Source organism: Pogona vitticeps, chromosome 2 (genome assembly GCF_051106095.1).
Source record: "Pogona vitticeps strain Pit_001003342236 chromosome 2, PviZW2.1, whole genome shotgun sequence".
Classification (NCBI taxonomy): Eukaryota; Metazoa; Chordata; class Lepidosauria; order Squamata; family Agamidae; genus Pogona; species Pogona vitticeps.
The window spans coordinates 222,374,995-222,389,226 of record NC_135784.1 but is presented as its reverse complement, the minus strand read 5'-3'; positions in this window follow the sequence as shown (position 1 = coordinate 222,389,226).

Here is a 14,232-nt window from a genome sequence, read left to right as displayed (position 1 = left end):
GTTGAGACCCCACTGTATTCCAATTCTCTGGCCACTGCTGAGTTTTCCAAACTCACTGGCATATTGAGGGTAGCACCTTAACAGCATAATCTTTTAAGATTTTAAACAGTTCAATTGGAATGCCATCACCTCCACTGGCCTTGTTGTTTGCCATGCTTTCTAAGGCCCACTTGACGTCACTCTCCAGGATGTCTGGCTCAAGGTCAGCAACCACACTATCTGGGTTGTCTGGGACATCCAGATCTTTCTGGTATAATTCATCTGTGTATTCTTGCCACCTCTTCTTGATGTCTTCTGCTTCTGTGAGGTCTCTACCATTTTTGTCCTTTATCATGTCCATCTTTGCGCAAAATGTTCCTCTAATATCTCCAGTTTTCTTGAACAGATTTCTGGTTTTTCTCTTTCTATTATTTTCCTCTATTTCTTTGCATTGTTCATTTAAAAAGGCCCTCTTGTCTCTCCTTGCTATTCTTTCGAAGTCTTTATTCCATTTTCTGTAACTTTCCCTATCTCCCTTGCATTTTGTTTCCCTTCTCTTCTCTGCTATTTGTAAGGCCTTGTTAGACAGCCACTTTGCTCTCTTGCCTTTCCTTTTCTTTGGGATGGTTTTTTTTTGCTGCCTCCTGGACAATGTTACAAGCCTCCATCCATAGTTCTTCGGGCATTCTGTCCCCCAAATCGAGTTCCTTAAATCTGTTCTTCACTTCCACTGTGTATTCATAAGGGATTTGGTTTAGATTTTACCTGACTAACCCAGTGGTTTTTCCTACTTCCTTCAGTTTAAGCTTGAGTTTTGCTACAAGAAGCTGATGATCAGAGCCACAATCAGCTCCAGGGCTTGCTTTTGCTGACTGTATAGAGCTTCTCTATCTTTGGCTGCAGAGAACATAATTGATCTGATTTCGGTGTTGCCCATCTGGTGATGTCCATGTGTAGAGTCGCCTCTTGTGTTGTTGGAAAAGAGTGTTTGTGATGACCAGCTTATTCTCTTGACAAAACTCTATTAGCCTTTGCCCTGCTTCATTTTGAACTCCAAGGCCAAACTTACCTGTTGTTCCTTTTATCTCTTGACTCCTTGCTTTAGCATTCCAGTCCCCTATAATGGCAAGAACATCTTTCTGTGGTGCCAGTTCTAGAAGGTGTTGTAAGTCTTCATAGAATTGTCCAGTTTCAGCCTCTTCAGCATTGGTGGTTGGTGCATAAACTGTGATGTTGAAAGGTCTGCCTTGGATTCGTATTCAAATCATTCTATCATTTTTGAGATTATATCCTAGTACAGCTTTTCCCACTCTTTTGTTGACTATGAAGGCTACTCCATTTCTTCTATGGGATTCTTGCCCACAATAGTAGATATGATAATCGTCTGAATTGAATTCGCTCATTCCCATCCATTTTAGTTCACTGATGCCTAGGATGTCAATGTTGATTCTTGGCATCTCTTGTTTGACCACATCCAGCTTACCAAGGTTCAGAGATCTTACATTCTAGGTTCCTATGCAGTATTTTTCTTTGTAGCATCAGACTTTTACTTCCAGGCGTGTCTGCAGGTGAGTGTCCTGGCTTTGGCCCAACCACTTCATTAGCTCTGGAGCTCCTTGTTCTGTACTTGGTTCTCCACTCTTCCTCAGTAGCATGTTGAATGCCTTCCGACCTGAGGGGCTCATCTTCCAGCATCATATCTTTTAGCCTTTTGTTTCTGTCCCTGGAGTTTTCTTGGCAAAGCTGGAGTGGCTTGCCAGTTCCTGCTCCAGGTGGGTCACGTTTAGTCAGAACTCTCCACCATGACCTGTCCATCTTGGGTGTCCCTGCACGGCAATGCCCATAGCTTCTCTGAATTACTTAAGCCCCTTTGTCATGACGAGGCACCAATCTGTGAAGGGGATAGTCACTGTTACTAATATCTATCTATATCTATATCTATATCTATCTATCTATCTATCTATCTATCTATCTATCTATCTATCTATCTATCTATCTATCTATCTATCTATCTATCTATCTATCTATCTATATCTATCTATCTATCTATCTATCTATCTATCTATCTATCTATCTATCTATCTATCTATCTATCTATCTATCTATCTATCTATCTATCTATCTATCTATCTATATCTATATCTATATCTATATCTATATCTATATATCAGATTTAGAGATACAGTTTTACAAAATAGTAAAATCTGCTTAATAGAAAACTTTGCATCTGGAAATAAATAAATAAATAAAATGTAAATAAAATGTTTTACTTTATTCAGGCTATATCTAGAGATGTGATGCATATGTTGTCAAACTCATAGAATTAACATTTTGGAGCTGGAAGGGAGCCTGAGTGTCGTTGAATCCAATACCCTAATGAAGCAAGGAATCTACAGCTAAAGCATCCCTTAAAGATGGTCACTCATTCTCTATTTCAAAGACTGGGAAGAAGGAAAGTCCAGTACCTATGAAGGCATCACATTCCACTGTTGAATAGCTCTTAGTGTAAGGAAGTTTTTTTCCCTAAAGTTCTTTTTCTTATAGTTTGATTCCATTGGTCGGGGTCCTAGCTTCTGGAGGTACAAAAAACAAGCGTGCACACGACAGCCCTTCAAATATGTAAATATAACTATCACATGTCTTCTCAAAGAATGCTCCAACTACCGGACAATTGCACTCATCTCACATGCCAGCAAGGTTATGCTCAAAATCATACAAGGTAGGCTTCAGCAGTATGTGGACCGAGAACTCCCAGAAGTACAAGTGGGATTCCGAAGGGGCAGAGGAACTCGAGACCAAATTGCCAACATGCGCTGGATTATAGAGAAAGCCAGAGAGTTCCAGAAAAACATCTACTTCTGCTTCATTGACTATGCAAAAGCCTTTGACTGTGTGGACCACAGCAAACTATGGCAAGTCCTAAAAGAAATGGGCGTGCCTGACCACCTTATCCATCTCCTGAGAAACCTATATGTGGGACAGGAAGCAACAGTTAGAACTGGATATGGAACAACTGATTGGTTCAAATTGGTTCATACTGTCTCCCTGCTTATTTAACTTATATGCAAAATACATCATGCGGAAGGCTGGACTGGAGGAATCCCAAGCCGGAATTAAGAGTGCCGGAAGAAATATCAATAACCTCCAATATGCAGATGATACTACTCTGATGGCAGAAAGTGAGGAGGAATTAAAGAACCTTGTAATGAGGGTGAAAGAAGAGAGTGCAAAAAACGGTCTGAAACTCAACATCAAAAAAACTAAGATCATGGCCACTGGTCCCATCACCTCCTGGGAAATAGAAGGGGAAGATATGGAGGCAGTGTCAGATTTTATCTTCTTGGGCTCCATGATCACTGCAGATGGAGACAGCAGCCACGAAATTAAAAGACGCCTGCTTCTTGGGAGGAAAGCGATGACAAATCTTGACAGCATCTTAAAAAGCAGAGACATCACCTTGCCAACAAAAGTCCGAATAGTCAAAGCTATGGTTTTTCCTGTAGTGTTGTATGGAAGTGAGAGCTGGACCATAAAGAAAGCTGACCGCCGAAGAATTGATGCCTTTGAATTGTGGTGCTGGAGGAGACTCTTGAGAGTTCCCTGGACTGCAAAGAGAACAAACCTATCAATTCTAAAGGAAATGAACCCCGAGTGCTCATTGGAAGGACAGATCCTGAAGCTGAGGCTCCAGTACTTTGGCCATCTCATGAGAAGAGAAGACTCCTTGGAAAAGACTTTGATGTTGGGAAAGTGTGAAGGCAAGAGGTGAAGGGGACGACCGAGGATGAGATGGTTGGACAGTGTCATCGAAGCAACCAACACGAATTTGACACAACTCTGGGAGGCGGTGGAAGATAGGAGGGCCTGGCGTGCTCTGGTCCATGGGGTCACGAAGAGTCGGACATGACTAAACGACTGAACAAACAAACAAAGAATGTCTTCTCAGCCTTCTCTTTTCCAAGCTAAATGTACATATCTCCCCCAGCCATTCTTCACAAGGCTTCTTTCCATAATTTTAACCATCTTGGTTGCACTGATGTTCCAGCTTGTCATTAACCTTTTCAATTTGTGGTGGCCAGAACTTGAAACATTATTCCAGATGACGTCTAACTAGATTGAATAGAATCTTAAGATGTCATTTTTCCCCTATCAATTTACTTTTGTGGATTAAAATATTTTTATTGTTACCATCCTGAATATGGACCACAGTCTTAGAGAAAATACACTAATGTCTTGTATGTCTAAGATAATGTGTATTTTAAAATATGTCTTTCATTTTACTTATCAGTAATCAAAAATTGCCTTACTGCAATTTAGAGAAGTGTGGTTACCTTAGGTTCCATTTTAAGAATACTTAAGAATAGTCAAGCTAAGCATCTTAATGGCCTTTACTTACCCCTCCCCCTGTTTTCTTCACTGAAGAAATGTGAAATGAACTATCTATCACTAATAATAAGATGAAGATGACCAATTGTTCTGTATTTCAGATGCTGTTTGGAAGAGCTAAATGTTCAAATCATCAACAATAAGTGACCACTGGGCAAGTCCATATCTAAAAATAATATCGTCAAGACTACATTGTGCAGGATTTCTTAAAGGCTCCTGACCTCTCCCAGCTAAACACAGTGCTACTCAAGTATACCTAGAGTACATCTAATGGGATTTGCTAGTAACTACCTTTTAATGGGTCATCTCTATGTAGCTCCAATACTGGTAGTTTCAATTAAACTTGTTTCCAATATAAACATGTTTACAATTGCACTAGTATTGCACTAAATAACATTTACTTTAGAACACGAATAATTAATTTTTAAATGTCCACTTAATAGCAGAGTATAGGGAAAGTGTAGTTTATATGTTTAACCAAACCATGCTAAAAGTTCATACAAGTCATAAAATGAATGAATTGTGTTAAAACAGAGTTTTACCATTTAATTTTTACAAAGCAAGTATCCAACACTTACTGTGACAGAAAACATGCCCCAAGGCATATATGTACAAAATCGTCTCATTTATTTTTATCCTCCTCATTTTAAAGAAGAGTCTCAATAATTCAAATTTAAAAGTTGGCAGGGTGTGTGTATTTAATACCACTAGTATGGTGTTTATTGTATAGCATTGCATGGGACCTAAGGAAGGATTACAGAATGTGAAAAGCACTCAGGGAGGGAGGGGAGAACAACCCCCAACTTTCTTTTTTGAAGTGAATAGGTTGAGGGGGTGAGGGGGTTGGGGAACCAGGCCAATCTGAAGATGGGAAAGAATATTGAAAAAGAAAAAGAAAGCCTTGCATTTTGAAAGACATCCAAGATTTTTTTTTTCTGGCGAGTTTCACAATTGCTTCATAACTCCATTCTTGGCGGGGGGGGGGGTGGAGGGAGAGAATTACCTCACCTTTTGATCTAAAACCTAACAATAGGACTACATCTGCTACTAAGCTGGGCTGTAAATGTCTTTAATTTTTATATTTCATCTGAAGGGAGTTGTTAAAAAAGGTTTACTGGGTGATGGCTCCTTTGAATAGAAGATACCATTTCTGAAGCTGATCTCAGCATGACACTTCAATTTCACCCTAATAAGCCGTCCTGAAACATTCCATTTAAAGTAAGTTCTGTTTGGGTTGTTCCCCCTTTCCCCCAATTTGCTTTCACATCCTGTGTAACTGGGGCTGCGGGGAGAGAGGTGCTGTTCTTTTCCTTTCACCCCCAAAAAAGAAAAAAAAAGCAGGGGCATTAGAAGAAAATCATCTTTATTTTTTTTTCTAGCTCCCTCCTTTCTTTCTGTACAGATGACACCAACATCTCTTTCACCTCAAGCCATATGTGTTCCTCTACTGGAGAAATCTCTCTGAAGTTGTTCAAAGCTATTTTTAAAGAAGAAGAAGAAGAAGATATTCCTTTTCCTCAAGGCTACATCCAGGCAATCCTATATTTTGTAGATCAGGTATACCATTGTATTGCATATGATTCTCTCAGTCAAGAACTGTGTGGAGCTTCAACTTGCACTACTTATACTCAGGTCTAGGTTGGAGCAAGAGCATCATTATATCTTAAAATGGAGTTGAAGGTGGCATGCAAGAAGCATTGTTACCTGTGACTCCCCCAGCTGTCACTCCAGGCCTGCCTCTGTTTGCCACTTCTTTACAATGCTTCAAAACAATATACAGAGAAACCACAGCTGTTTCACCAACAGAGTTGTTTGGCCAAGAGAAAGCACATAGACACTATAACAAGTGGCATAAAATTCTCCATTGTATACAGTTGGTTACTCTGTGTGTAAAAATGTGAACAGACTGAATCTCTATGCTTGTTTCCTGTCCAAACCAGAACATCTCAGATGGCAAAAATGTATAAAGCCACATCAGATTTTCTTGAGCTATAACTACCTTCTGCACTGAAACAAACAAGAGTCACAAGTTGCTTGCATACTCAAAACATTAATCCCTTTTTTGCTTTAAACATTCTAGAACAGTGGTTTCCAACCTTAGGGAACCACCCGACAAAGCTCTAAAACCCACAAAACTGGTTCACCCATGCCTCCCTATGCCTGCTATGCAGTGGCATGTTTCTTGATATAGGTGGCCCATACACACTGATGTATGGGGTGGTGATCGATACAAAATCTGTAGCCCCTTCACTATGAAAAGAACACATGCAAAGCTACCTTTGATTCTCCCTTTAGTTTACATTTAGAAGATTGGTGCTATCCCATGTCTTTCAGAAGTACAGTACTTCTCATTTAGTTCAAAGTGCAAGTGGGTATAGGACTATTCTTCTTTTCTTTGGATAGGATCCCATTTCATAAACTAGCTATTACCTACCTACTTACTTATCTATCTATTGTCTAACTATACTAAATTTATGCATCAACAAACAGCTGCCTGAGGACTCCCCACAGTTTGAAAAATTAAGGGATCTCATCATTTGAGCCAGATATATGACTTAAAGGCTGTCTACATGGGCATTTAGCCCACTGTTTTGTGTGCTACAGAGATGGGCTCATTTGCTCCTAAAGATGGTGATCAGATGAGGTCTTTGCTGGAGCAAACCAGACTGTCCTCAGAGCAGTTCACCTGTCTGGACCTTGTCAGGAACTTCTATTTTTATGAGTGTGTGAGTAGGATGACTCTGTTTTGGTTCATTCCCAGCCTGTGTGATCACTGGGAACAAACCCAAGGCCTTCTTCTTTTCATTTGCCAAGATAATGAAGTAGCTTAATAACCACTTCAGGATATTGGTTAGTTAAACACTCCCTCTGACAGAAGGGCAGAGAAAGTTAATTTCCCTTTTTGGACTACATAAGGGCAGTGAAAATGTACTGCATCACTTCAAAAAATAAAATAAAATATTTCCCTCTTTTTTTAAAGGGCTGGCAACTGGCTTTACCGCCTTTAAGACAAGGAGACCAGGTATATTAAGATGTGTATTAGATATGTGTATTATGTGTATGTATATCTTGACCAGATCTTTAAGTGCAATGTATTAGGTATGTGTGTCAGGTATACACATGCCTAATACAGAAACCTAACTTGTAATACATAATACACATACCTAATACAGGCTTTGAAAAAAGCAGACCAAATAGGGTCACTTGAACTCTGTATGACATTTAGATGCAAGCATTACACCAAATGGCCTCCTAGGAACTCTATTTAGTTCACTCCAACCCGCTTGTGTAGACAAGTCCTTAGTCTCAATTAGAGATGGACATGAACCTGAAAAATGGTGGTTCTTGGTTAGCCAAAATCCCCAGCCTACCACAAACAAAGCAGAAAACCAAACTGATTTATAGTTCAGTTTTTGGTTCATGCCCAGCGAGGAGGGGATACCTGCTCCTCTCGCACCATTGCTGTCTTTGTGCCACCTTGGCCTATCAGCTGGGCAGCAGGCACATGCGCAAAAGCAGGAGGCTCAGCCTCCTGGAGCTGTCTTTAGGCAGTTTGTGAGGAATTCTTAACATCATGGCTGATGCAGTCCCATCATTTTAAATATTTCAGAAAGCTTTCACATTTTCCAATACTGCAAGTTTTACCAGATGCTTAGAAAAAACCATGGAACTACCTATATTTTCTCCAAGAAAAACAGATGAAAAAACAAGAACAAAAACAGAATGGCAGAATTTACTCTTTTGTGATGAGTTTTTTCAAAAAAAAAATTTAAACTTGCACAGAGACAGATTTACATCCTGTCTCAAATACATCCTTCTACTATTGTCCGAAGGATTTGAACATATCTGTTAAATTGCCACTGCAGAAAAAATGAGATCTTCCATTCCCATTACCTTCAATGTTGTCTTTTGGAAACAGCTGCACAGAGTGTAACATTTTATCATTATTAAAGCAGACTGAATAGTAAAATATTAACCACTATGATTTTATTCCAAAGGCTTTATCTGAAAAATAATGAGGATCTCTATAAGAAGCACATGAAGTTATTTTCATTTCTGAGGAGAACGTATTAGAGCTGCCACCCACCCCCACCTAGTACTTTGGGTTTCACCAGGTGTATATTCAGCTGTGTACAGCTTTTCTTAGCATGGCAATGCTATATTCTCATCTAAAAATATTTGCAGGTTTCCTGAAATCTGACATAAACCAGATTATGTTTTGCCCAGAGTTTCAAGCCATTTGCACACTATTTGAAAATCTGGGTTGTTCTTCGTCAATTTCTAGAATCCCAGTTTATTCCAGTTTGTCCTATATGCTTTCATATCCTAAAAGAAACTGCTTTTCTCAGGTAACCTCCTGAGGAGAGATCAATGAGGGAAAGAAGTGGTGGTGGAGAGGGACTAATTGACTTGGGACTAATTGACTAATTCAGCTGGGGAGGCCCCTCACAGGGGTTTACCATTCAGCAAATTCTCTTCAGAACCTGGAAATGTAAGTGCTTTAAACTACAACCCTCAGCCCCTTCCAAGCTCTAAGACATTTTGTCCTTTGCATGGTTTACTCACTTGGGTACCTGGGACTGGTCTGAGGCCTTTTGTTCCATGATGAAAAAATGGCACTGCTAAGGATATTTGGCCTAATTTCAAAAGTTCCTTGAGACACATCAGGTCAGACTGATGGTAAAAGGAATGTATCTCCCACTAACAGCCTTCCTGGCAGAGCCTGGAAAAGTTACTTTTTTGGTATTATAATGAGCTATGCTAGGTGAAGGAGTTTTAGGAGTTGTGAGGGATGCCCTCATCCATTCTTTGGCTTTGTCTCTTCCGACCTAGTCTTTTTCAGCATCTGACCACTGATTATTCCAAGGGAAAGTGCAGTTTTTGCCACCAATATAAAAACTGACATGAAAAAGCAACCAAAGTCTTTTGAGAAATATCCTCAATTTTGCAAACAAGCTCTGCTAGCACAGTTGTTCCTCTGGTTTGCATCTGTTTTTCAATAACTTAGTAATAATTCGCAACCCAGTGCCAAAGCTGTCCAGCTATATCTTCTCAAATGATATCTTCATCTGAACATTCTTCCAATTTGTCCTCCATCCCTTTTGTCCATGCTGATTTACCTGACCCACCAGCTTTAAGCTAGCGAAAGTGCCATATAATTCTAGCACTTGCCACGCTTTGGCTTAATGAGAAAATGAAGCAAGCAAATTAAAGGCAGAGAATATTGAAGCAGTCTTCATGAAAGATCAATACGGCATTTACACAGCTGTGTGCTACTAGCAGTGAGTGAGCCCTGAGTAATCCCTACTGTATTGCATGGTGATGCTGAGTTAACTTACAAGAGAAAAATGCTCCTCTTTATGGTCCTGTGTCTCATTTTTAAGCAAGCAGAACTGGGGACCACAAATTAAAGTACAATTGATACAATTTAAAAAGAGAATGCCCTGGAGCTTTTTTTTTTTTTTTTTTTGCTGCAACATACCAAACTGCAAAGACTGCTCATTATCAGACAAAGAGAATATTATATTATCACGTCATCTTCATCCTGACGTACCTTTGACTTCTTTTGCCTGACCGACAGAACAGCCAGGTTGAAACTGCTCTTCTGAATAGAATCAGCAAAATATCTTGGTCTGTGTCAGCAAAAGAGTCCACACAATAACAAGGTCTGATGTGAGATGTGTAAAAGGTTTGCAGCATTATGGAGATGTTGTGTGAATCAAATTGCATAAGGTTTTGGAGTGCCACAGAGTCCTTGGTACTTACAACAGTAGCTTGGCATCATGTGAGTTTGCAATAAATACCTTTCTATCATACTTACCTGTTAAAGGAATTTGCTGTTCAGGAACTAGTATTGTGTGGCCCCTTAAGCAGTCAGCCAATCTGAAACATGCCCTGCCAAATTGCCCCAGACTTCAAAACTTTTAAGAGTGGCAGAAACCACCATTTTGCACAACTTGAATTATTCACACTATAGTGATATTTGTCTTCAGATGCCAGGTGTAATATTTTGCCTCATTTCCACTCACAGTTGGTTGTAGTCTTGTTATCTTCTTGTTGAGAGCATCACAAAATACTACACAGTTTTGTGGAGGGAGAACAGTTTTTAGTCCTCTGAACTCAGAAACAAGTTAACTCAGGAAGTTACCTTTTTGGACTTCAACTCTGAAACATAATGAGTTGGAATTCAAAAAAGGAACTTTCCCAAACATTGGTATAAAGAACTGCACCTCAGTATGTAATTCTGGTCACAAAAAGGGTTGCCCCACCTGGCAAGAGGTGTAGAAGACTGGTAGACTTACACCAGTGTTCCAAAGTATGGGTGTGTGTTTTTTGCTGTAAGAGGATGTGACTGCTGTTCATTGATGCAAGAGAAGAAACATTGGAGCAAGAGCTAAATTTCTTCAGAGGGACAAAGGAATATTATGGGTACTCTGTAGGCTCCTTGGTTTATTAAATAATTTACCCATTCCAGGAGGCAAGTTTGAGAAAGACCATGGCTTGGGGTGGGAGGCCCTCCCTTCTTATATTTGTGATAATTCCCACAATCACCTCCATGCCTATAATTTATAGAAAAACAATAGAGATAGCAGTGTCAGATGCAGTAAGCATTATGTGTACTTTCACCTGAAGGTAAGCCTCAAAATTTTCTTTTTTCAATTTTGTCTGGAATAATGAGCAGTTTTTCCTGCTCCTCCCCGGCAAATGTAGTAGGAGTCCTCAAAATTCAAGCTGGCTCTGTGTGTGCGTGCGTGTGTGTGTGTGTGAATAATATAACTCATAGTTGCTTCGACGCACTGTTTAGTTTGAAATGGTAACTTTTTACAGAAATGCCAGATTGTGTTGTTGCTAAATCACGACATTCTCATGCTCTTCTGTGCTCTACTCTATGCCCTGTCAGTTCCGTGACAATTTTAACATTTATCATGTCCAGCATGCATTGAAAAAGCATCACCAAGAAGCTGTAAAGCCACTGTACCTTTAATTAACTGCTTCATCTTTATGGCCTCTTCCCCTGCTGTTGCTTTCTGCAACAGGGTAAGTGAATCTACTGAGAACATTCTTATTTAATAGGCTTTGTTTGCTTCTTCAATATCAGCTACTGTTCTCATAAAAGTGGAGAAGTATTAATTACTGATTCTCCTCTCTGCATTTTTATAATGAAATAATGTTCCATTGCTAAAAGAGGAAGAAAAAATAATGCAATAACTATGTAGAGCAAAAAGATTTATAATTGGCAAGCAAGAAGCTTTTAATAAAAGGTTGCAGGGAACTGAATGAAACTGATGTCTAAGCAAACATGTCTAAGTGAACGCTATTGGACAGGACAGAGCAATAAAAGGTCTAGGTAGTAAAGACAAAATTGAGATTAGCTGATTTGCAGATGGCTCATTATTAACAATAGGACCCATTGAGAGTTATGGATCAGGTTAAACTACATATGAAAGAATTTGAAGAGGTGACAGGTCTACAAATAAATTGCCAGAAGTCAGAAATAATGTTTATGTTAAAGATGAGGAAGAAAGAATTAGAAAGAAATCTAAGATTAAAAAAGTAAGAGTATAAAGTGCTTAGGTATAAATATTACAAAAATATATTTTTTAAAAAAGAAAATTTTGATAAAGGAATGCAAGAAGTGAAAGATAAATTAAAGGAGTTAAGAAGAAAATTACCATGGTTTGGAAGGACAGCAATATGGAAAATGAAAATATTACCCCAAATTATTTTTTAAATTCATTTTCAATAGGGATAAAATTTGGAATAGGGGTAGGGATGGTAGGGGGGAACTTGGTACAGGTGGGGAAAAGGTAAAATTCCAGAAAGTGAAAGATTATTTTTACATCCACTTATACATTTTTGCTAAAAAGGAAGACCACAAAAAACTATTTAGCAAAAATTTCCAGAATTTCTATAATTACTAATCTCTCAATTCCCTTGTTGGACCTTCAAATTCTTCTATCTGTACTTTCCAATCCATATTTCAAGTCCAGCTATTAAATCGTTCCCAGTTTTTGAGTCCTTTTTGAGCTTTTGTTAGTACAGTGGTGCCTCGCACAGCGAGGTTAATCCATTCCAGATTAACCCTCGCTGTGTGAAAACATTGCTGAGCGGGGCAGAAAAGCCCATTGGAACGCATTAAACAGTGTTTAATGCGTTCCAATCGGCTGCTGTACTCACCGTTCAGCGATGTTTCTCCAATGGCCGGCAGCCATTTTCGCGCCCTCCCCTCGCCATTTTGTAGCCACCGAACAGCTGATCGGTGGGTGGCAAAGCGAAGGTTGGTAAGCGAACCACTTACCGACCTTCGCTCTGCGATTTTTTCCCTATTGAGCCATCGGTATGCGATCGCATTTGCGATCGCAAAACCGGCCTCGTAGAGCAAATTCATCACTCTACGGTGCACTCGTTGTGCGAGGCACCACTGTGCATCCATCTCTGTCACTTCCAGTGTATTTTCTGTCAGCTCCTCTAGGGACGGTATTTCTTCTTTCTTCCAATATTTCCCATATAGTATCCTAGCTACAGTAATTACATGTATTATCAAATATCTCATTTCTTTATCTACAATCTCAGGCATACTATTCAATAAAAACAATTCCAGTTTAAATAGTATCGCACAAGATACTATTTTTGTAACATTTCATGTACTGCTCTCCAATAATTTTTTGCTTCCCTACATGTCCACCAGATATGATAAAAGGTATTCTCCTGTATTTTATATTTTTAACACTTGTTGGAAACGTTTTGTACATTTTAGACAGTTTAGCTGGTGAAATATGCCATACATATATCACATACACCCCTTCATGGATTGTTCCCTTGTCGTGGCGAAGGGGCTTGAGTAACTCAGAGAAGCTATGGGCTATGCCGTGCAGGGACACCCAAGACGGACAGGTCAGAGTGGAGAGTTCCGACTAAACACAATCCACCTGGAGTAGGAAATGGCAATGCCACTCCAGTATCTTTGCCAATAACGCCCCATGATCAGAAACAAATGGCTAAAAGATATGACGCTGGAAGATGGGACCATCAGGTTGAAAGGCGTCCAACATGCTACTGAGGAAGAGCGGAGGACAAGTACAAGTAGCTCCAGAGCTAATGAAGTGGTTGTGCCAAAGCCGAAAGGACGCTCAGCTGTGGATGTGCCTGGAAGGGAAAGGAAAGTCCAATGCTGCAAAGAAAAATACTGCATAGGAACCTGGAATGTAAGATCTATGAACCTTGGGAAACTGGAGGTGGTCAAAGAGGAGATGGCAAGAATAGACATCGACGTCCTGGGCATCAGTGAACTAAAATGGACAGGAATGGGTGAATTCAGCTCAGATGATTATCATATCTACTATTGTGGGCAAGAATCCCATAGAAGGAATGGAGTGGCCCTTATAGTCAACAAAAGAGTGGGAAAAGCTGTAACGGGATACAATCTCAAAAATAATAGAATGATGTCAATACGAATCCAAGGCAGACCTTTCAACATCACAATAATCCAAGTTTATGCACCAACCAGCATTGCTGAGGAGACTGAAATTGAACAATTTTATGAAGATTTACAACGCCTTCTAGAACTGACACCAAAGAAAGATGTTCTTCTCATTCTAGGGGACTGGTAGGGAGCCAAGAGATAAAAGGAACAACAGGGAAGTTTGGCCTTGGAGTTCAGAACGAAGCAGGACAAAGGCTAATAGAGTTTTGTCAAGAGAATAAGCTGGTCATCAAAAACACTCTTTTCCAACAACACAAGAGGCGACTCTATACATGGAAATCATGTTAGGGTTTTAGCTACAGTGGAGTCTCAACTTACAAACTTAATCTGTATTGGAAGGCAGTTCTCAGGTCGAAAAGTTCTTAAGTCGAATCTGCATTTCC